A 22,371-nucleotide genomic window follows, 5' to 3' on the forward strand; every position below is an offset into this window, starting at 1 on the left:
AAATTACACAAAGACTGGAACCTAATTTTCAGAATGCCAAATCATAATGCACGGGGCATTTCCTGAAGCCTCAATTCAATACTTGATAACAACATTAGAAAAGTTTACATCACTTCTGGGATAATAGCAGGATTCAATAGAGAAACAATGTGAATGACAGACTATGCTCTAGTTCATCATTTGGCCAACTGCTGATTCACCAACTGTCACTCCAGCCAGTTCACATGGAGGCTGATGAGTGTGCCTTGAGTTATCACAACAGGAACAGCATGAATAGGTAACAAAAGAAACTGAGTTTCTCACAATGGCATCCACTATGAAAATCACTGGATCTTTTAGGATAATAAAGATTGAAAAAATTTGGGTAACACTCATATATTTAGCCATTCATTATTTTTAATGACATTTTAATCAATGTGCAAGGAGGAAAGCAGTATAAAAGGAGATTGAATTCACCACACTTAAATTATTCAGTTCAGTATCTGGTGAATAGTCCATCTTTTTCAGTTAATCTTCCTACAGAGCTGCCCCCAGAAAGCCTACTCAGGTCTAAAAGTTTCTTGAAGGTTACTTTTAATTTCCACTGTTGATGAAACTACTTTTGGCAATCAAAGACTTCCTACAGTTAAAGACCTAAAGGCACTCTCAAGTATACAAAAATGCTTCATGGCAGTAGCTATAAATATGGTTGAACATTTGTGTATTTGAGGAGGGATGAGATAATGTGAGAAAGTTAGGATGGCCTTTGTGTATATATTCCTAAGTTAATATTTACCATAGTCATCTTTATCCATACAAAAAATAATATTATAGTATATATTTGTTATATAGTAGGATGCGTTTCAAATATTTGGGGATATTGAAAAAGCACATACAAATAAATAAATTATAAATTCTATATTTTGTATTACTTCACATTCAAATTTCATACTGTGGTTTTTCTGTGATATTTACGTCAGTAAATATGCATATATATGTCAAAAGAAAATATCCAAATATATATCTTAACAAATATTCTGAAGTTATACTGTGTAAAATATTTATCCAAACAATCACTTCTTTTTTTTAGGGGATGAAAATTAGGAATTGAAATTATCCTGTAAAAAAGTGCAGTAGCACTTTCCTATTGCTGAGCTTTGCTTAGAACGCATTCTCTCCCCTTCTCAAAAGCTTGGAAATTGTTGCCTCTTGGTCATTTAAATATGATGAAACACTGTGTAGATGTCTCATCATCTGAAAATAGAAACAATGTCAGAGAATTTTAGTCTCCTATAATTGCTAAAAAACATATTTTGTAATAATAAAATTAAAAATTAGAATCTAATAAATTCATAATTTTTAGACCTTTTAAAAAATATTTCTTTCAAACCCAGAAGAATTTGTAGGAGTTCACTGTGTTAATATCAGGATGATAAAAGAGTTTAGATTAAGATTAACAGTTTCGATGAACTGATTATTGATTTAGAGTCAATCATATATGCACATACGTGTGTGTGTGTGTGTGTCTGTATTTGTGTGTGTGTGTGTATCTTAAGTGGCTAATCAGAAATGGAAAGACCAGGTCAGTTAATGTATTGGCTGATTGGTTGTCGCTCTTAACATTCAATCAACAGAAAATGTCTCATACGGGAAAGCATCTACACAGTAACAGAATCATTAAATCCGCCCAGAGCACTGTTTATAGGAAGTCTTTTCTGTGTTTCTTATGCCTGGGTGCCCTTTCTATGCCAAGGGGCATGGGGAGCACCACCCTCTGTTTCCCATATCATACGGAATTAATTTCCTCTAAATTTGTGTTTCATACCACTGAATTATTTGTTGAGCACCTACTGTCTAAACAACACCATGCCAGATGCTGGAGCCTATATCCCCATTGTATCCCTTCGTACTTAGTACCTAGCACATAGAAATCAAAAAATGTTTATTGGAAAAGATATAAACAAATAAGAGATGAAACAAGAAGTTAGAACGAACAGAAATGCTCTCTGAATTCTGAGTTACCTAATTATATGTCCTGGTTTTTAGATTTGGAGAATGATTGCTGCTCAGCTGCTAATAATAAATGACTGTGGACTTCAAGAGAACTTGTGCGTAGCTGCATGTACCTCTCATCACACAACTGGATGGCCCGGGGAGAGAGGCTGTGCTTTGTATACAAGTCTTTGTTCCTCATTTAAAAGAATTTTCTTTTTTGGGGCACCTAGGTGGCTTAGTCAGTTAAGCGCTGGACTCTTGGTTTCAGCTGAGGTCATAATCTCAGGGTTGTGAGATCAAGCCCCGCATCAGGCTCTGTGCTCAGTGTGGAGTCTGCTTGAGATTCTCTGCCTCTCCCTCTCCCTCTACTCCTCCTTCCATTTCGTACGCTCTCTCTCTCAAATAAATAAATAAAATCTTTAAAAAAAAAAAAAGAAGTTGTTTTTCTGAGTTGCAAAAGAGACCATAGAGACCATGCTGCAAGGACCATAACAAGCATTTGTTCTTTCTGAACTTCAGTACTAGTTAGGTATCCTAGTTTAACACAACAAAGATTTATTTCTTGATGCTCTCATGGTCCAATGCAGGCCTTTGGGATGGAAGTCTCTCTGCATACTGCTATTCAGGACCCAGACTTCTACATATTTCTCCTCTAAAGCTTTTGCTGTTCTTCCTGGAATCCTTTCCACTTCACTGGGTAGCAAGCAAAGAGAACAAACATGGGACACAGCATGAAAGTGTTTAGGGGTCAGATCTGGAAATGGAGTACATCAGCTTCACTCACTCTGTTGGGCAGTAGGCCACACATACCTGCAAAGGCTCTTTAGATATGTCTTGCAGTGTGACCAGGAAGACAAGGAAAAACATGGCCACTGGTGAGCACTAACATTCTCTGCTACTATTGGCAACATTTTGATGTGGATCTGTACATGTAGGATACATGCTATACCCTCATGGTATTTAGGAGTTTATTTTAATAATATTGTCACTACTGGGGCACCTGAGTGACTCAGTTGGTTAAGCATCTGCCTTCGGCTCAGGTCGTGATCCCAGGGTCCTGGGATCGAGCCCCATGTTGGGCTCCCTGCTGGGTGGGGAATTTGTGTCTCCCTCTGCCCCTCTCCCCCACTTGTGCTCACTGTCTCTCTCTCAAATAAATAAATAAATAAAATCTTTAAAAAAACATTTGTCATGATTAAGCATAAAAAAGAAAGGAGAGGAAAGAGTAAGAAGAAAAATGATATTGGCAAATCATAGTTCTTTTTTCTCTTCTCCAACAGAATAAGCAATGGTCTTATGTCTTTGGGAAAAGGATAGAAATTAGACTGCTTCAAGGAAGTTCTCCATAGGTTTATAGCTATGTGAAAATGACCTAAAGTAATTTGCAATATGTAAAATATTTGTAATTATTTATATATATGGTATATGTGTGTGAATCCATATATTTATACATCAATCTCTATATGAATCCACACACATCCATATACTTCCTCCCAGGAGTTGCATACTTCTTAAGAAATAAAGGTGCAATGGGTATTTTCTAGATTAGGAATCAGCAGTTACAGTGAGAGCATCAAATCTCACTCAAAAACATTCTTTATTCCCTTCCATCGTGGTGCAAGCTCTCCCCCAAAGTCTAACATTTCCCTTTGAATTATTTTCCCTTTTTATGATGGAAGGGAAAAATGTGTCCCCTGGAGGCATTTCACAGGGTTAGAGTAACAGCCAGAATTTCTCAGATTGACTTCTATAGGACTTTGAAATCTCAAAGGCAAGCAAAGTCAATAGGGAGGTTTTGCTGCTTATGGTTCAGTGATCTCATCCTTGCTTTGGGCAGGCCATGGTGATAGTAAGAGTTTAAGAAATGCAGGTTATAGTAAAAGTTTCTTAGGCATCTGGACAGCTAAGACAAAATTAGGTAGAATGTCATCTGCAAATAAATCAACTCAACATTTGTCTGATACATATATACATATCTTTATAAAGGTTCTCTTATGCATTACATGGTTTTATTCTAAAATTGTATAGTTCACTTGCAGAAATTTCACCTTATAATTTCTTTTTAACTTTTATTTTTCCCCTATAGATTTCTGGATTTATTAGTTCTAGATTTATTATAATTTAACTTGTGAACAATAAGATATTTAATATCAAAAATTATTCAAATAACCTTTTTAATTATTTACAGTGTGTTTGCTTTCTTTTTCTTCTTTCCATTATACCTAATTTTAATGTTTAACTCTAGCAAAATTCAATGTGGAATAAAAGGAGTATGCTAAAAAGTGTTTATTCATTAGGTTTGTTTTCATATGGTTGAAGTCAAGGAAAACTATTAATACTCTAGTAAAAACCTAAACATCTCTCTTAGTTCAAAGCTTTTCATTATTATCCTATTGATTTGAAATTATCTTACTATAAAATGTAATGCAAAATACACACTTTAAGTATATCATAAATACTGAAAACATTTACAAATATAGTTAATGAAATGAAAATAGCCTATTATATAATCTAATAAAAATTAAATTTATAGTTTATTTAATAAAGGATAGTTATAGGTTAGTTATTAAATTCCCTATAGGAACCACTTTCTCACCTTTTATTTTTTATAGTTTGAATGACATATCTATTTACATAATATTAAATATAATAACTATTAAAAGAACTATTATAAATTTATCACATTTATTTATTCATCAAATATAATATTGATAGCCTGTTATGTTCCGAGTATTATACAGTGATAATTTAGAAAATGATATGTTGATAATTAACATGTAGCATAGTTGTATTTTATAGGATTCTGAGAATTTTCATGTAAAGTATCTTACTTGAGTCTCAGAAAAAAACAAGTGAATTCCTTTAAAAAAATTTCTGGTACCCAAATCTATGATTCTTTTCTCTAGCACATAATGCAGACTTTCTATTAAAAATACAAAAGTTTCTAGAACAATTCATATATGTACTCTTCTAGCTAGATGATGTTATTTAGGTCATACTTTCTTCTTTCACTTGCCTAAACAATAAGAAGTTTTATGGATTTGAGAAAGGGTAGAGCTAAATAATATCACCCCTAGGAGTTGGGTTTAAGTTAATTGCAAAATCCATCTTCTACTGTATTCTACATGGTATCATAAAAGTTTCATAAGGTGAAAAAAAGATGAGAAAAATAGTTTTAGAGTTCATTTACTATTTCAATATCCATAGCGCCACTAGTGGAAAGAACAATAAACTTAAAATCAGGTGGCCTCAATTTGAGTTCTCCTACACTTACCAGTTACAGGACTGAGCAAGTCATTTAACCAGTTTCCACCCTCTGTAAAACTCTGTGAAAAAGACTTTTGCTGTTGATGATAATGATGATGATGGGATGATGACAGGCTAATAATTATTGAGAGCTTATTCTCTGAAGTCCTTCACCTTGATCCTTAAAATGTATTCTGTATTAATAAAAGTTACTTCATAGTGATGTTGTGAGGATATCTATCATATACATATGTAAGTATATTTTCACATCCATAGATCCAATGTCACTACATTCAAACGTGTGGGTAAAAACAGTGGAGCATCGGTTTCTAAAATTTATATGGAAAGGCAAAAAATCCACAATAGCGAACACAATATTAAAGGAGAGTAGAGAAGTTGGAAGACTAACACCGAACTTCAAGACTTATTTTAAAGCCATGGTCATCAGGATGGTGAGGTATTGGTGAAAGAATAGACAAGTAAACAAATGGAAGAGAATAGAGAAATATAGATCCATATAAATTTAGTCAACTGATCTTCAACAAAGGAGCACAGTAATACAATGGAGTCTTTTCAACAAATGGTGTGGGAACAACTGGACATGCATATGCAAATAAAATGAATATAGAAATGGAGATTACACCCTTCACAAAAATCTCAAGATGAATCATATATTTAAATGTAAAATCTGAAAGTATAAAACTCCTAGAAGATAACATAGGAGAAAACCTAGATGACATTGGATATGATAATGACTTTTTAGATACAACACCAAAGGCATGATCCATGAAAGAAATAATTGGTAAGCCAGACTTCATTAAAATTTAAAACTTCTGTTCTGGAAAAGACACTGTCAAGAGAATGAGAAGCCACAAACAGTGAGAAAATATTTGCAAAGACATATTCAAAAGAAATACCAACATTTTTCCCTAATAAAGTACTCTTATTCAATATATACAAATAATATTTACAACTCAACAATAAGAAAATGAACAACCTAATTTAAAAATGGGAAAAGATCTGAGCAGACATCTCATGAAAAAAGATATACAGATAGCAGTTATATTAAAAGATACTCCACATCATATGTCAGTAAGGCACTATATATTAAAACAACGAGATACCACTACACACGTCTTAGAATGGCCAAAATCTGGATTACTGATAACACCAAATGCTGGCAAGGATGAGAAGCAACAGGGACTCTCATTCATTGGTAGTGAGAATGCAAAATGGTGTAGCCACTTTGGAAGATAGTTTGATTGTTTCTTACAAAACTAAACATACTTTTTACCATACAATCCAGCATTCATGCTCCTTCATGTTTACTCAAAGGAGTTGAAAATTTAGGTCCACATTAAAACCTCCTCAGGAATTTTATAGCAGTTTTATTCATAATTGCCCAACTTGGAAGCAACCATGATGTCTTTCAGTAGGTGAGCGGATAAATAAACTGTGGTACGTCCAGGCAATGGAATATTATTCAGCACTGACATGAGGAAACTTCAATGCACATTACTAAGTGAAAGAAGCCAATGTGAAAAGACTACATGCAGTATGATTCCGAATATATGATTTTCTGGAAAGGCAAAACTATAGAGATAGTAAAAGATCAGTAAATGCTAGAGGTAGGGAGGATGTTGTGGGGAGCAATGAATAGGTTGAACATAGAGGATTTTTACAGCAGTGAAAATACTCTGCATGATCCTGTAATGATGAGTGTATGTCATTACACATTTGTCCAAATTCATAGAATTTACAACACCAAGAATGAACCCTAATGTCAAGTATGCACTTCGGGTGATTATGTGTCAGTGTGGGTTCATAAATTGTAACCAATATACCACTCTGGTGGGGGATATTGATTATGGGGGAGGTTATGCATGTGTGAGGATAGGGGGTCTATGGGAAATCTCTAGACCTTTCAGTCAGTTTTGCTATGAAACTGTGCTCTGAAAAATAAAGTCTTTAAAAAAGTTCATGCTGGCTGCTGTGTGTAAAATGAGAACAAGGATAGAGTAGAAAACAATCAAGAAGCTACTATGCTGGTCAAAAGGAAAACTAATCAAGGCTTGGACTAAAGTCGAGACAGTGGAAATGAATATATTTTAAAAATCTGTTGGAAGTAGAGCGAATGGGAGTTTTTGCAGATTACAAGTGAAGAGTACAGGAAGGGGAAATATCAAATATAATACTCCAGTATTTGTTAAGTAGGCAGTAGGATATAAGTCTGGCTCAGGCACAAGAGTGTCAGCATATAGATCTGTAGCTCACAGCAAGCATTATATTGCCATCCTGGAGTGTTTGGAAATTTTATGGGAGCATAACTTGGATGTCACAGTGATTGGGAGGTGCTACTGATATTTGCTTGGCAATGGCTGGGAATGCTAGATGATCTGCAGTGGGTCTGACAGTTTGGCAAAACAAATTATTATCCCATGTCCTGCACAACTTTTCAATGTTCCCCTCAACTAAACACCCTAAAAAGATAAATTGGTAGCAATTAAGCACATGATAATCCTACTTTTTTTTTTACAAGAAGTTACATAAAAAGCCCAGTAATTTATGAGAAGCTTGTTAGAGAGAGAGAAATTTAAATCAATACAGTATTTGAAAATCACAGAATAAGTTTATTCACTCTGTTTATCTGTCTACTCAATGCATTATTTTATTTTCAGGCATACATCTGATGGTAAAGGGTTTCGGTGCTGCAATGCAGCGATTTAAAATCAGTGAGACCAATTTCATCTATGTAACAGATGATTGAATATTATTTGAGTGCAGCTGTATTAAGGCATTTAGTTAATAAAAGATTTTTTAAAGATAATTCATATCACTGCCAAGATAAGAGATCTCTTAAAGCAAAAATTACATGTGGAAGTGTTATATTTGTTTCTGGTTGTCTATTGTTTTCCAGCTTTGCTGTGATTCTGTCCCCAGAATTCTAACATACAAGTTCTCTATTGCCTCTTATATTACTGCTTCTTTTTCCAATCTTTCCTCTAGTCCCTGTTGCCTATTGAAGTAGAGCTCGGGTTTTTTTTTTTTTTTTTTTGTACTAGAGATAAAATGTATGCCTCCATTTGTGGTGGAATTTCAAGAGGGAAAATATATTTGAGATCTTGAGATAGTTTATCACTACCTCATTTCATGCAATAACAGAGGAATTATTTTGATACTATACTTAGAAAAAAGGCACAGATTTTTTATAGAATATCAAACTATCTTATTGCTTTCAATTCAACAGTCTGAAATTTATCTTGGCCAGTTCTCTTACTTCCATTGGGCTCATTTCTCTCTTCTTCTTATCATATACAAATGAATTGTGTTTATTATAACTTATTCTAAACTCGTTTTTATTCTCATACCCATTTCTACCTCTCTGTACTTTTATTTTCTTCTGATTCTTATATGGCATGGGTTCTGATTTTATCTGTCCTCTTAAACCCAAATATATTTATTATAAATAGGCATGAGCATTACCTATGTTATGTCTTCTAATAAAGACATTCTTAAACATTTGTTAAAGTAAATTATTTTATTTTAAATTAATTTCCTTTTATTTTTCCTGTATCTTTGAGTTAGTTGGTGTATCAATTTTTTTTTCTAATCATGTCTGTGGGTCACTTATATTATCTATAAATTTTATAGGGGGATAGTAGAGAAGGCAATGTTATATAATAGTTCCTCATATAGAAAGCATTAGGTCCAGTAGGAATGAGATCCACTGATATAAATGTTATGTTAGTTATATTACTGGATAAGATCATCCAGGAAATGGCATAGCCAGAAAGAGAAGAGGGCCTGGGACACTGCTCTAAGACATGCCAATGTATAGATTTTAGGTAGAAGAGGACCAGAAAAAGTGATGGGGAGGAGTAGCCAGTGAGATAAGGAAAAACAGGAGATACTGGTGTCATGGAAGACAAGAGAAAGAAGTGTCTCAAAAAGGAAACGGAGTTTGCTTTGTTAAAGGTTGCTGTGAAGTCAAAGATGGAAAAGTGTTTGTGGGATTTGGTAAGATGGTGGCTGTTGACCTTAAGAGCAATTTCAAAGGAAATGTGGGAAAGCCAGATTAGGGTCATTTGAACAGTTAATTGGCGGTAGATGCAGAGAAAAAAAACCTTTTCTTACAATGAAAATAAAAATTATATCTACTGAGAGTTTAGAACAAGGGTAAAATCTTTCAGGATAAGAGACATTAGAACAAGGTAAAAACATGATTAAATTTTAGCAGTTGAGGGCGCCTGGTTGGCTCAGTTGGTTGAGCGACTGCCTTCGGCTCAGGTCATGATCCTGGAGTCCCTGGATCGAGTCCCGCATCGGGCTCCCTGCTCGGCGGGGAGCCTGCTTCTCCCTCTGACCCTCCCCCCTCTCATGTGCTCTCTCTCTCTCATTCTCTCTCTGTCTCAAATAAATAAATAAAATCTTTAAAAAAAAAAAAAAATTTTAGCAGTTGAGTCTTCTGATTCTTTTGATTATACATGTAAGCTTATAGAGGACAATATGTTTGTTACATATGCTCACTAAAATTTTTAAGATAATACAATTTTAAATTCTGGTAAAATAGGCATAAATATTAAAATGGAAAGCGTGAAATTGGAATAAGAAAAAATAATCCCTGATACATACAAGGCATTCAGAATATATTTTTAAATGAATATATAGATAATTTGTAAATGACTAATGTTCCTGGAAAGGACACAAATCCTAAAGCTACTTTAGATATTTCCAGACTTGCTGTTGGGGCTGTATTTATCCTTACTATTTAAAAGAAAGAAAATAAAGTCTCCCCCACTTTTTTTTTTCAAAAAACAAGTAGGTACTTGGTGAATATTTGATTGGCCATCTATGTAAACATCATAGCTTAAATTATTAAAACTACATAGAAAATCATCTATATAAAACTGAGAGTGAGAAAAATAGCCCATGACATTTCTTGTGTTTTGAAGCATTTCACTAACATTTTGTGCAAAACATTTTAAGTTCCGGTTGTAACAGTATAAAATATATAATTCCAGAAGAATTTTTGCCCAATGCAATTTTCTCTTTAACAGAGTAACTCAAAATACAATAAATAAAAACTGTCTTTCCTGGCAAAGCAATTTCTGTTGATCATCATAATGCAGCTTCAGGGAGAATGGCTTTTCAAGACACATGTGTGCTTGAAGTTATTTTATTATGTAAAGCCAGGTCGGCCTAGAAATGAAGGCTAACCTACAGATTGATTGCGGGGGGTGGGGTGGGGGGGAAACTTCTCCAAATGCTTTTGTAGTATTTTGGGACAATAATTCAAAAGCTAATTTAGGAAGGAGATATATAAGTAGTTAAATAGGTAAATCTGTATGAACAGAAGGGTTTCCCCCAAAGGCTAATTATTGGGACATATATATCATAAGTCATTTATCCCTAATACAAGTAGTTTATCAATAGGAAGGCTCTAGTTCGGTCACACTGAAACACTTGTGCCTGATTTCAAATTGTTTGTGTCACTTATCTTGGCTTCATCATATTTACTGCTGGCTGGGGGTCAGTGAGGTGGTAGTGAAAATCGAGCTGGTTTCATGGTTCTAATGAAATTGTGAATATTGAATTCTTATGAGAAGATCTTGAATACGAATTACACTAAAGGCCTTTCTATCAAAATCATAGAATCAGTTCACTATTTGCTACACACTCCCCAGGAATTCTCCATATGGAAATGACCAATTTATTTCTAAGAGAAATTTGACTTCAGTTGTGATGGTGTTAATCCAATGAACCTGTTAAAGGTATACTTATTTTTTTGTGGAGAAGATTATGAACTCAAACATACGGGGGGAAATTTCAATGACTATATTGAATAACTGTAATAAAAAAGAGTTAAATTTTATAATAGTAATTATCACCCTATTATGTGTAGATCTTATAATAATAATTCAATTTTATTCTTTGCTAAATTTGCTGTACTTAAAAAACACTTCTTAAAATGTGCATTATCTCTCCTAACATTGACATTTCATGTATCTCTTTTCCCATTCCTGGGATCACAGAGATGTCTTCCATCGTTAGACATTCCTTGATCTTAAGTTCTCTGCCTGTTTCTCTCCCTCTCTCTAAGGGTTACTATATACTGGCACATAATGTAAAGCTCTTAATTTCAAGATCTCACATAATTTAAAATAAACTAGTCCTTTTCTTTAGCAATTTCTAAATTTTAATTTTCTGCTTAAAGTTTAAGTTTGCTTATAATGAGTAATAGCTATATTCATGAACATTTGAGAATATAATCCATTCTATTTAGAATGCTAAATTATTTATAATGTGTTCTAAACAATGCATTGGTTTCTTTTCTGTAAATAATCAATTGTTCTGTGATAGAAGCATATTACCCTCTGTTCCTTATGCTAGTGTTTGCAGTTTATGTTTAGATATTCAAGTTCAGTCCTCAGGGATTATTTTTTGATATTCCATGTTTGAAAAAGTGATAATTTTTTTTTCTGTCAGTAAAAATGAAATTTAATCATTATTCAGTTTGTAATTTTGCCTAGCAACCTCTGCTGTTTTCACAAAATACAGTAGGCATTTTGTGAATCCAGGTCTATATAGTACTTGGAAAGACACAGATCACCTGCTCAGTCTTCTCACGTGATGGATAAGAAAACTAAGGTTCTGACAGGTGAAATGATTTCTTCAAGATAATTAAACTGGTTAATAGAAAGGGAATGGTTCAAAATTCATTTCCAAAAAGGATGTTTCATCACCTGAAACACAATCCCTGAAAATTTAAGTGGAACAAAAACATCTTAAACAGAATGAAAGTCATTTCATTGTAGATACATAAACTATTTGGAAAGTAAAATTATCATTATTTCAAACACGCACACACACACACATATAAGCTTGAAATTTTCTTTTTTTAAAAAAAGATTCATTTGAGATAGAGCGGGGGGAGGGGCAGAGGGAAAGAATCTCAAGCAGACTCCCCGTTGAGTGTGGAGCTGGACTCAGGGCTCTATCCCACAACCCCAAGATTATGACCTGAGTCAAAACCAAGAGTCGGACACTGACTGAGCACCCAGGTGGCCCTATATGCTTGAAATTTTTATTGCAATTAATAGTTCCAACTTCCACTCTTTTCTTTCTAAAATTTTATAGGAGCAGCAGGCTATTTGTGTTCTTAGATATGCCTTTGGCTATTTCTGCAGCAGAATCATTACATAATGATCCCACTCCAACTGTGATGAGATGAATGATCTTTGTACACTTGTACTGCACTTGGAAAATATGTTTATACTGAGTTGCTATGTTGCAGGACAGTGATGACACTTCTAGATGAAACTCAGAATAGCACTTTAATGGATTTGCTGCTGGCCATGGAAAAGTAGTCTTGAATTAAATCAAACATAGTTTTGGTCTTACCGTGAATCAAGAAAAAAATTCTCATATGGGGGCTCATAGTTTAATTTGGTCTAAAAAAGAATAAATTTCTAGGCATTGTCTGCATTATAAATTCCCATTGCTACCTCTTTATTTCCATGTAACATGTAAATCATTTTGTTCTATGAAATAAATGCTTTAGCATATGAATATTTCAAGACTTGCTAGAGTATGTCAGCAATGTTCTTAAAGGTAGAATTTCATAGACCACTAGCAAAGCTGTGATTTAATCTTTAATAATGGTGTAACAGAGATTGAATTCATCTGGTTGCTGGATGCCTCAGTGCATGCTTATATAGTTTTAGTATTCAGTGAGTAGCTATGTGAATTTTATTAAACAAATGATCTGTGGGATACAGAGTGGTCTCCATTATGGAAGTAACATAAATCTGATAGCTACATGGTCTAACGGCAGAATCAGCAAAGAAATATATGTATCAAGCCTTAAATCCCTTTCAAAATAAAATGTTGGGGTTTTCAGGTTTATTCATGACTGGGAAATTTTAATGTATTAAGTTAAATGGATAAAGTGTGAATGGAGTAATAACAAGCTAGAATACAGATGCATTTTGAACAATCAACAGTTTGAAAGAAAAACAGGAAACTCTAATGCTGGTCTACTGCTGATGTATGTCTTTTTTTTTTTTTTTAAACAGGAAAGATTATAGTCAGTTTATTTGACCTTTTATGTTTTATGTAAGACCACACCTCTTACCTGCCTTTGAGTTTTACTCAAAGATTTTTTTTTTTTAAGATTTTATTGATTTATTTGACAGAGAGAGACACAGTGAGAGGGAACACAAGCAGGGGGAGTGGGAGAGAGAGAAGCAGGCTTCCCGCGGAGCAGGAAGCCTGATGCAGGGCTCAATCCCAGGACCCTGGGATCATGACCTGAGCCGAAGGCAGACACTTAACAACTCAACCACCCAGGGACCCTACTCAAAGATTTTGTATTGTCCTACCCAACTTTTCCACATACACCATATCAATTTAATGGCTTGATTTATTGTATTTCCATAACTCCTGATTACTTTTGCTATCTAAACCTTAAGCATAAACATCATTATCATTTTAATTATGAGTTTATTGCTGAGATACTGGAAACATATTTAAAGCCATTCAAAAACTACATTATTTAATGGTACCTAATAATCCTTAGGTGGATATATAGACTACATCTTACCACACTAATCTTTTTGCACAAGGCTGAAAAATAAACTAAAATTTTCTTGCCATTTTCTTCAGTTGCATTTGGACGTTAAAATCACAAACCAATCTTTATTTTTTTTAACAGCAACTTTGATAAAGTAGATAATGTGAATACCAATGCTTATCAAATGTGCCTGTTTCTAATCTTGGTTTGGTTTACCTATAGTGTACTTCCCTTGGAGACCATTACCAGAAGTGGTATCCAATGCACTTTACTCTTTATAATTTGTGATACTGTGTAACTAAATGTGAGATTAAGTCATTAAATTATCCTATCTTCGCATCAGTAATACCTGGTAAGAATTAACATTTTATATAAATAGTTTAAAATTTTTACCTTTTCCATGTAATTTTTATTCAAAATTTGTTAGGCTTTCCCATACATCAAATGTGAAATGTAATGAGTAATTTTTTTTTAAATATTTTATTTATTTATTTGAGAGAGAGAGCGCTCATGAGAGGGGGGAGGGTCAGAGGGAGAAGCAGACTCCCTGTTGAGTAGGGAGCCCGATGTGGGACTCGATCCCGGGACTCCAGGATCATGACCTGAGCCAAAGGCAGTCGCTTAACCAACTGAGCCACCCAGGCGCCCTGTAATGAGTAATTTAAGTTTGTCTAGTTTAATTTTTTTTTTTTAGATTTTATTTATTTATTTATTTATTTATTTAGCACCAATGGGGGGAGGGGCAGAGAGAGAGAGGGAGAGAGAATCTCAAGTAGACTCCAGGCTGAGTAGGGAACCTGACATGGGGCTCCATCTCATGACCCTGAGATCATGTCCTGAGTTGAAATCAAGAGTCAGACGCTTATCTGACTGAGCCATCCAGGTGCCCCTAGTTTAATTTGTAATCACAAATATGTAAAAATATATGGAAGAATAAACATATTTATAATTAGCAATATTAACTATGGGGGAAATTGCAACACATGTTTTTTTATATTTCTGCTTCACTGATTTGTTAATACATCACTTTGAATAGACATTCTCAAATGTAGATAAATTAATTTTACAAACCAATGTCTACAAGCATGTAGACTTGGTCATTTGTTCCAAATATGACTATAACGTCATGAGCTTAACCAATAGCTTCTTGGAGAGTTAGAAAGGACTCCAATCATCAACCTCCATCCTAATTCAGAATGTCTTGTCCTGTAAAGAAGATTATCTATTTTCTCTGTACATACGCTGAATACATTTATCTCAGCTTTCACATAAGAACTTTGGGAATAATCAATAGTAGTTATTATACCCATCCCAAATATTTATCTAGGGTTGAACAATCCTGATTCTTTAAGCTTTCCTCCATAACATTCTAGTCATCCTTCTCTAGATAAATGATAGTTCAAATTATATTTCAAAATCCTTTAGAGGATATCATATTGTAGATGAATATAATATTTATCATTTTACTCTAGCTATGGAATAAAGCTCTTCCTTTAATTGAACATCCTGTTGAAGTAGTTGAATTTTTTCATTAATGTCACTATTGTATGAAAAAACAATGCTCCTAAAACATGGAAATCTCACTGTGGCAAGACATTCACATTATTTGATGTCCTAGCAGACATATATCTCCCATGTCACTACTCAAGGGAATACATTGAAAGTGTGGAATGGTGAGAAGATCATCCAAATTATTTAAAGTTTATTTTTCTACCCATTAAAAATCAAATGAGATCCCAATAAATGAATATACTTACATTCCCCTCCACCACAAGGAAATGACATGACTTATAATGAAGGTCACTATAACAAGCCTCATCTAGGGACTCAATGTTTCCAATTAGCTTTTAATATTAGCAGACACACAAAAATCACTAGCCATCTGTAAAATGCATCCAACTTAAAAGATAGAGCTCAAAATAAAGAAAAGACAGAATTTTTTTAAAGATTTTATTTTATTTATTTGAGAGAACAAGTGAAAGAGAGAGAGAACAAGCATGGGGAGGTGCGGAGGGAGAGAGAGAAACAGGCTCCTCGCTGAGCAGAGAGCCCAATGCGGGACTCAATCCCAGGACCCTGGGATCATGACCTGAGCCGAAGGCAGATGCTTAACTGACTGAGCCACCCAGGTGCCCCAAGACAGAAATTTTTGAAAATAAAGACTATGCATGAGAAAAGATTAAAACATTTTATTGGTATCACAGAAATAAGATTTTTTTTTAAATTTTCAAATTTTTTATTATTTTTAAATATTTTTTTAGAAATAAGACATTTTTCATGAGAAAAGAACAAAGGCACTATAAAAAGATTTAGCAAAATTGAAAAATTCTATAGAAATTTTTAAAGATAAAGTTGAGATCTCCCACAAAGCAGAAAAACTGAAACAAGAACAATAAAAAGAGACGGAGAATTAAGAAGAAAAGAGATAAGAAAATGAGAGGAACAGTCAAGGAGGTACAACATCCAAATAACAGAAGTGCCAGAAAAAGAGCATAATAAAAACTGAAGGGAGAAACCCATCAATTAAATAATTCATGAATTTTTCTCATAACTGAAGGACATTAGTCACCAGAATGAAAACAGCCCACTGTGTGCTTAGCAAAATAGATAAAAGTTTACCCATATCAAGGCATAGTAACATGACATTTTAGAATCCTGGGGGCAAAGATAAGATTCTTCAAGCTCCCAAGGAAGTAAAAAAACAAATAAGTAAATGGGTCACATGAAAAAGATCCGGTATTAGAAAGGCTTTAGGCTGCTTAAGAACAACACTGGAAGCCAGACAATGGAACAATGTCTACAAGATTCTCTGGGGAAATTATTTCAAACCTAGGGCTTGATACCCAGCCAAACCATAAATCAAGGGTGACATAGAGATATGCAATGTCTCCAGGATAATCTATCTTGTACTCCTTCTCAAGAAGCTGCTATCAGATGTGCTTCATTAAAACAAGGGTATGCATCAGTGAGAAGATGGAGGCATGGGATACAGGAAGTACAGAGGGAAAGTAAAGGGTATCTTTGGGGTCATGATAAAGTAGAAATTCCAGGCAAAAAACAAACAGCCCAGCCCTATCATGGCAGACATCTGACCTACAGAACTGTGAGCTAATAAACGAGCACTGTTTTGAATTGCTAAGTTTGTGATTTTTTTTTGTATATCAATAGAAAACCAGCACCATAAAATTCCATTCTCTCTACTTTATTCTAAAGTTTGCTTTATCAACTATCCCTGTGTTATGTTTGCATGTTTAAACCCTCTCTCCGTGAGCTCCTTTTTCATTTCCCTACAACTTATATTTTGATATATTGAAAACAAACTAATAAAACCAGTAAAATCATTTTGGTATCCTATTCTATCAGTCTATTATTGTGTCCTAATTTTACTACCAAGCTTCTTGCAAAAATAAGCTGCCACCACTATCAATATTTTCTCCTTAATTCTGAGAAATACAGAGCCAATGTCTTGAGGAGCACAAACGATATTTCAATTAGCAAATCTCATTCTCTTTCTTCACTCTTTCTATTTCTCTGCAGCATTAGTTACTGGTTGACTTCTCTGTTCATCTTATCCTATGTGATTCTCTCTGTACTTCTGTCAACATGGAAATTTATTTCCAGAAAATAATCTTTCAAAAATGAGGACCAAATAAAAACATTTTCATATATAAGAAAACCAAAACATAACAAAAACAAAACCCAGAGAATTCATTGCTAGCAGACAAAAACTATAATAAATATTAAAAAGACATTTTCAGACACAAAGAATATTATATCAATTGAAAATATAGATTTCAGTAAAGGAATTAAGAGCATTAGAAATTATTAAAATGTAGGTAAGTATAAAAGAGATTTCATTATTCGTAATAACATTAAGTAATAATTGTTTAAAGCAAAACTAGTAACAATGTGTTGAGGAGTTTATAATATGTGTAGTAATAAAATGTAGGACAAAAATAGTACAAAGGACAAGAAGAAAGGAATGGAAACAAACTTATAAAATTCTTATATGTGAAGTGGGGTAAAATGACAAAAATTTTAAAAAACTGCTAGGAAGAACACAGAGCAACTGGAACTCTCATACATTTAGTAGAAAAGCAAAATGGAATTACCATTTGGAAAACATTTAGACAGGTTTTTTTAATAAATTAAAATATTCACTTACCTTATAACCAGCAATTCCATTTTTAGATATTTACCAAGGAGAATAAAAATATATATACACACAAAAATTTATAAGCAAATTTTCAGAGCAACTTCACTCATAATAACCCAAAACTGGAAACACAAATGTCCATTGATTGGTGAATAGATAAACAAATTGTGGCACATCCGTACAATGGACTACTACTCAGCAATATGATAAAAAACTACTGATACATGCAATGACATGAATGGGTTTCAAAGCATTATACTAACTGAAAGAAGCCAAACATAAAAGCCTACATACAGTCTGGTTCCATTTATATGACATTCTGGAAAAGTCTACTAGAAAACTCTACAAACAGAGAACAGATTAAGGATCTGGAGATACGGGAACAGAGTATTAACTCTAAGGATTGAAATGTTGGGGTAATAGAAATGTTCTATATTTTAATGGGAGTAAATGTTTGTCAAAGTTCATTGAATTTTATATTTTTGAAAGGTGAATTTTATTGTATATAAATTATACCTCAATAAACTTGACTTTTAAAATTATTTTATATATTCACAAAGTTCCACAAATCCACTGTTACAAATTGGGTCAATACCTGTGACCATATCAGCATTACTCCTCTAGTCTGTCTAAATTTGTTAATAAATTAGAAATGCAAAATCTTGAAATGAAAAAGTGTTCAGAAAATTGTTTTTCCTAGATTTTTCTGAAGAGGAGTTATCCATGCTGTCAAAAGTGTCATATGCTAACATTATTACTAATATTGAAAAAAGTGTCATACAAAACCTTTGGCTTTGTCTTTAGAGTTCTAATCTCTAACACCTTTATAAATATTGTGGCTTTTTTAAATATACTTTTTAAATTTAAAATTTAGATTTTCAAAATTTAAGATTTAAGATTATATATATTACATATATATATACATAAATGTGTGTGCATATGTATATATGATAATATATAATCATGGGGTATAATCATAATAATGAGGTAATGGCTTACTTCTCTCATATAAATTTCAGCTTTAGGTCTCCCCATCTTTGAAATATTTCCCAATCATCCAATTTCATAGTACTTTAAAATGATATCTTATTCACTTTCATCCCACTCTCCACTCATTTATGTCCATTTTAAATGTAAAAACTGAATTCTAACTTTATTTATTAACTTTTTGATGGTGATATGGGGTTGAACTCACTCTATTTTTTTAAAGATTTACTTATTTATTTATTTGAGAGACAGAGTGAAAGAGAATGAGCGGGGGGGGGGGAGGAGCAGAGAGAGTGGGAGAGGCAGACTCCCTGCTGAGCAGACAGCCCAACGCAGGACTCCATCCCAGGACCCTGAGATCATGACTTGAGATAGATGCTTAACCGACTAAGCCACCCAAGCATCCCCACTCTGTTTTTTAAATATATATTCCCAGTGATCTAGGACTGCATTTTTTTTTTTTAAAGATTTTATTCATTTATTTGAGACAGAGAGAATGAGATACAGAGAGCATGAGAGGGAGGAGGGTCAGAGGGAGAAGCAGACTCCCTGCCGAGCAGGGAGCCCGATGCGGGACTCGATCCCGGGACTCCAGGATCATGACCTGAGCCGAAGGCAGTCGCTTAACCAACTGAGCCACCCAGGCGCCTAGGACTGCATTTTGTATATGGAATGCTGACCATTATGATTTTGTAAAGTTACCACTATCTGGATTAGATATTTCTGAAATGAAATGTATCCCCACATAACCTTTCTCATTTACTAAACCATCAAAACTCAAACACATTGTCTTCATGTAAACAAGATTTTCATTAGTGTTTAACTGTCAAATTTCTATTTGTTTTTTTCATTGTACAACAAGACTCTTTGGCTTGTTTCAATCATTTATACATTCAAAGGCTTCATATTATGTCTTTAATATTTATACCTTTTCTCTATTACATTGCAGAAATATGACAATAGACTATCATCAATGTTGCTGAGTTTTCAGGTCAACTGCCTCCTTGGTTTGAATATTCAGTTTATGGTTAAATACCTACATGAATATTTCTTGCAAATAATTTTTTTATTAACTTTTTAAAAATTTACAGTAACTAACTCTTAGCTTACTCACCCTCATTTTACTGCAAAAGTTCCACATACACACTTTTTTAGCATTAACATCAGACATTCCTTCATGAAGATTTAAATAAAACTGGAATCTTCAATACAGAAAATAGATGTTTAATTAAAGAGGATTCCTGTACTTGATTAAGCCATTCTTTACCCAGTGGCAAAAACACAGTATTCTCTTGTCTCTCCATAATATTCATTCTTCCCTCTAGAATTGCTGGATTTGGATTCTTCCTCTGGAAATTCTGTGTGTGGATAGTTAATGTTAACTGATTGTGACCTTCCAATACAACTAGTTTTGGTTACATCTTGCTCCTCAGAATTAAAACTGTTTCGTTGTAGAGCCTCTGTGGCCCATGCATTTGGATTGCCACCCAATTTCCCCTTGTACTCCTTTATCATTCCCATCTCTCAGTATGCAGTCGTCTCGAAAGTCAACCTGAATAGAAAACCTGAACAGACCCATAACCAGCAAGGAAATTGAAGCAGTGATCAAAAATCTCCCAACAAACAAGAGTCCAAGGCTGGATGGCTTCCCAGAAGAATTCTACCAAACACTGTAAAGAAGAACTAATACCTATTCTTCTGAAGCTGTTTCAAAAAATAGAAATGGAAGGAAAATTTCCAAACTCGTTCTATGAAGCCAGCATTACCTTGACCCCAAAACTAGACAAAAACCCACCAAAAAGGAGAATCCCTGATGAACATGGATGCCAAAATTCTCACCAAGATACTAGCCATTAGGATACAACAGTACATTAAAAGAATTATTCACCACAACCAAGTGGGATTTATTCCTGGGCTGCAAGGGTGGTTCAACATTCACAAATCAATCAACGTGATACATCACATTAATAAAAGAAAGGACAAGAACCATATGATCCTCTCAATTGATGCAGAAAAGGCATTTGGCAAAATACAGCATCCTTTCTTGATTGAAACTTTCCACAGTGTACGGATAGAGGGAACATACCTCAATATCATAAAAGCCATCTATGAAAAGCCCAAGCAAATATCATTCTCAATGGAGAAAAACTCAGAGCCTTTCCCCTGAGGTCAGGAACACAACAGAGATACCCACTCTCACCACTGTTATTCAACATAGTACTACAAGTCCTAGCCTCAGCAATCAGACAACAAAAAGAAAGAAAAGGGATTCAAATTGGCAAAGAAATCAAACTCTCACTCTTTGTAGATGACATGATACTTTATGTGGCAAACCCAAAAGACTCTACCCTAAAATTGTTAGAACTCATACAGGAATTCAGCAATGTGACAGGATATAGAATAAATACACAGAAATCAGTTGCCTTTCTATATACTAACAATAAGACAGAAGAAAGAGAAATTAAGGAATTTATCCCATTTACAATTGCACCAAAAACCATAAGATACCTAGGAATAAACCTAACCAGAGGTAAAGGATCTATACTCTAGGAACTACAGACCACTTATGAAAGAAATTGAAGAAGACACAAAAAGATGGAAAAACATTCTATGCTCATGGATTGGAAGAACAAATATTGTTAAAATGTCTATGTTACCTAGAGCAATCTATACATTCAATGCAACCCCTATCAAAATACCACCAACTTTTTTCACAGGGCTGGAATAAATAATCCTAAAATTTGTATGGAACCAGAAAAGACCCTGAATAGCCAGAGGAATGTTGAAAAAGTAAAGCAAAACTGACAGCATCACAATTCCAGACTTCCAGCTCTATTACAAAGCTGCCATCATCCAGACAGTATGATACTGGCACTAAAACAGACACATAGATCAACGGAACCGAATAGAGAGCCCAGAAATGGACCCTCAACCCTATGGTCAACTAATCTTCAATAAAGCAGGAAAGAATTTCCAATGGAAAAAAGACAGTCTCTTCAACAAATGGTGTTGGGAAAATTGGACAGCCACATGCAGAAGACTGAAATTGGAACATTTTCTTACACCACACACAAAGATAAAAAAAATGGGTGAGATACCTAAACACACAGGAATCCATCAAAATCCTAGAGGAGAACACAGGCAGCAACCTCTTCGACCTCAGCCACAGGAACTTCCTGCTAGACACATCTCTAAAGGCAAGGGAAATAAAAGCAAAAATGAACTATTGGGACTTCATCAAGGTAAAAAGCTTTTGCACAGCAAAAGAAACAGTCAACAGAACTAAAAGGCAACTGACAGAATGGGAGAAGATATTTGCAAATGACTTATCAGATAAAGGGCTGGTATCCAAGTTCTATAAAGAATTTATCAAACTCAACACCTAAAAAACAAATAATCCAGTCAAGAAATGGGCAGAAGACATGCACAGACATTT

The sequence above is a fragment of the Leptonychotes weddellii genome, chromosome 6 (assembly GCF_054177405.1).
Source record: "Leptonychotes weddellii isolate Sample4059 chromosome 6, ASM5417740v2, whole genome shotgun sequence".
Taxonomy (NCBI): Eukaryota; Metazoa; Chordata; class Mammalia; order Carnivora; family Phocidae; genus Leptonychotes; species Leptonychotes weddellii.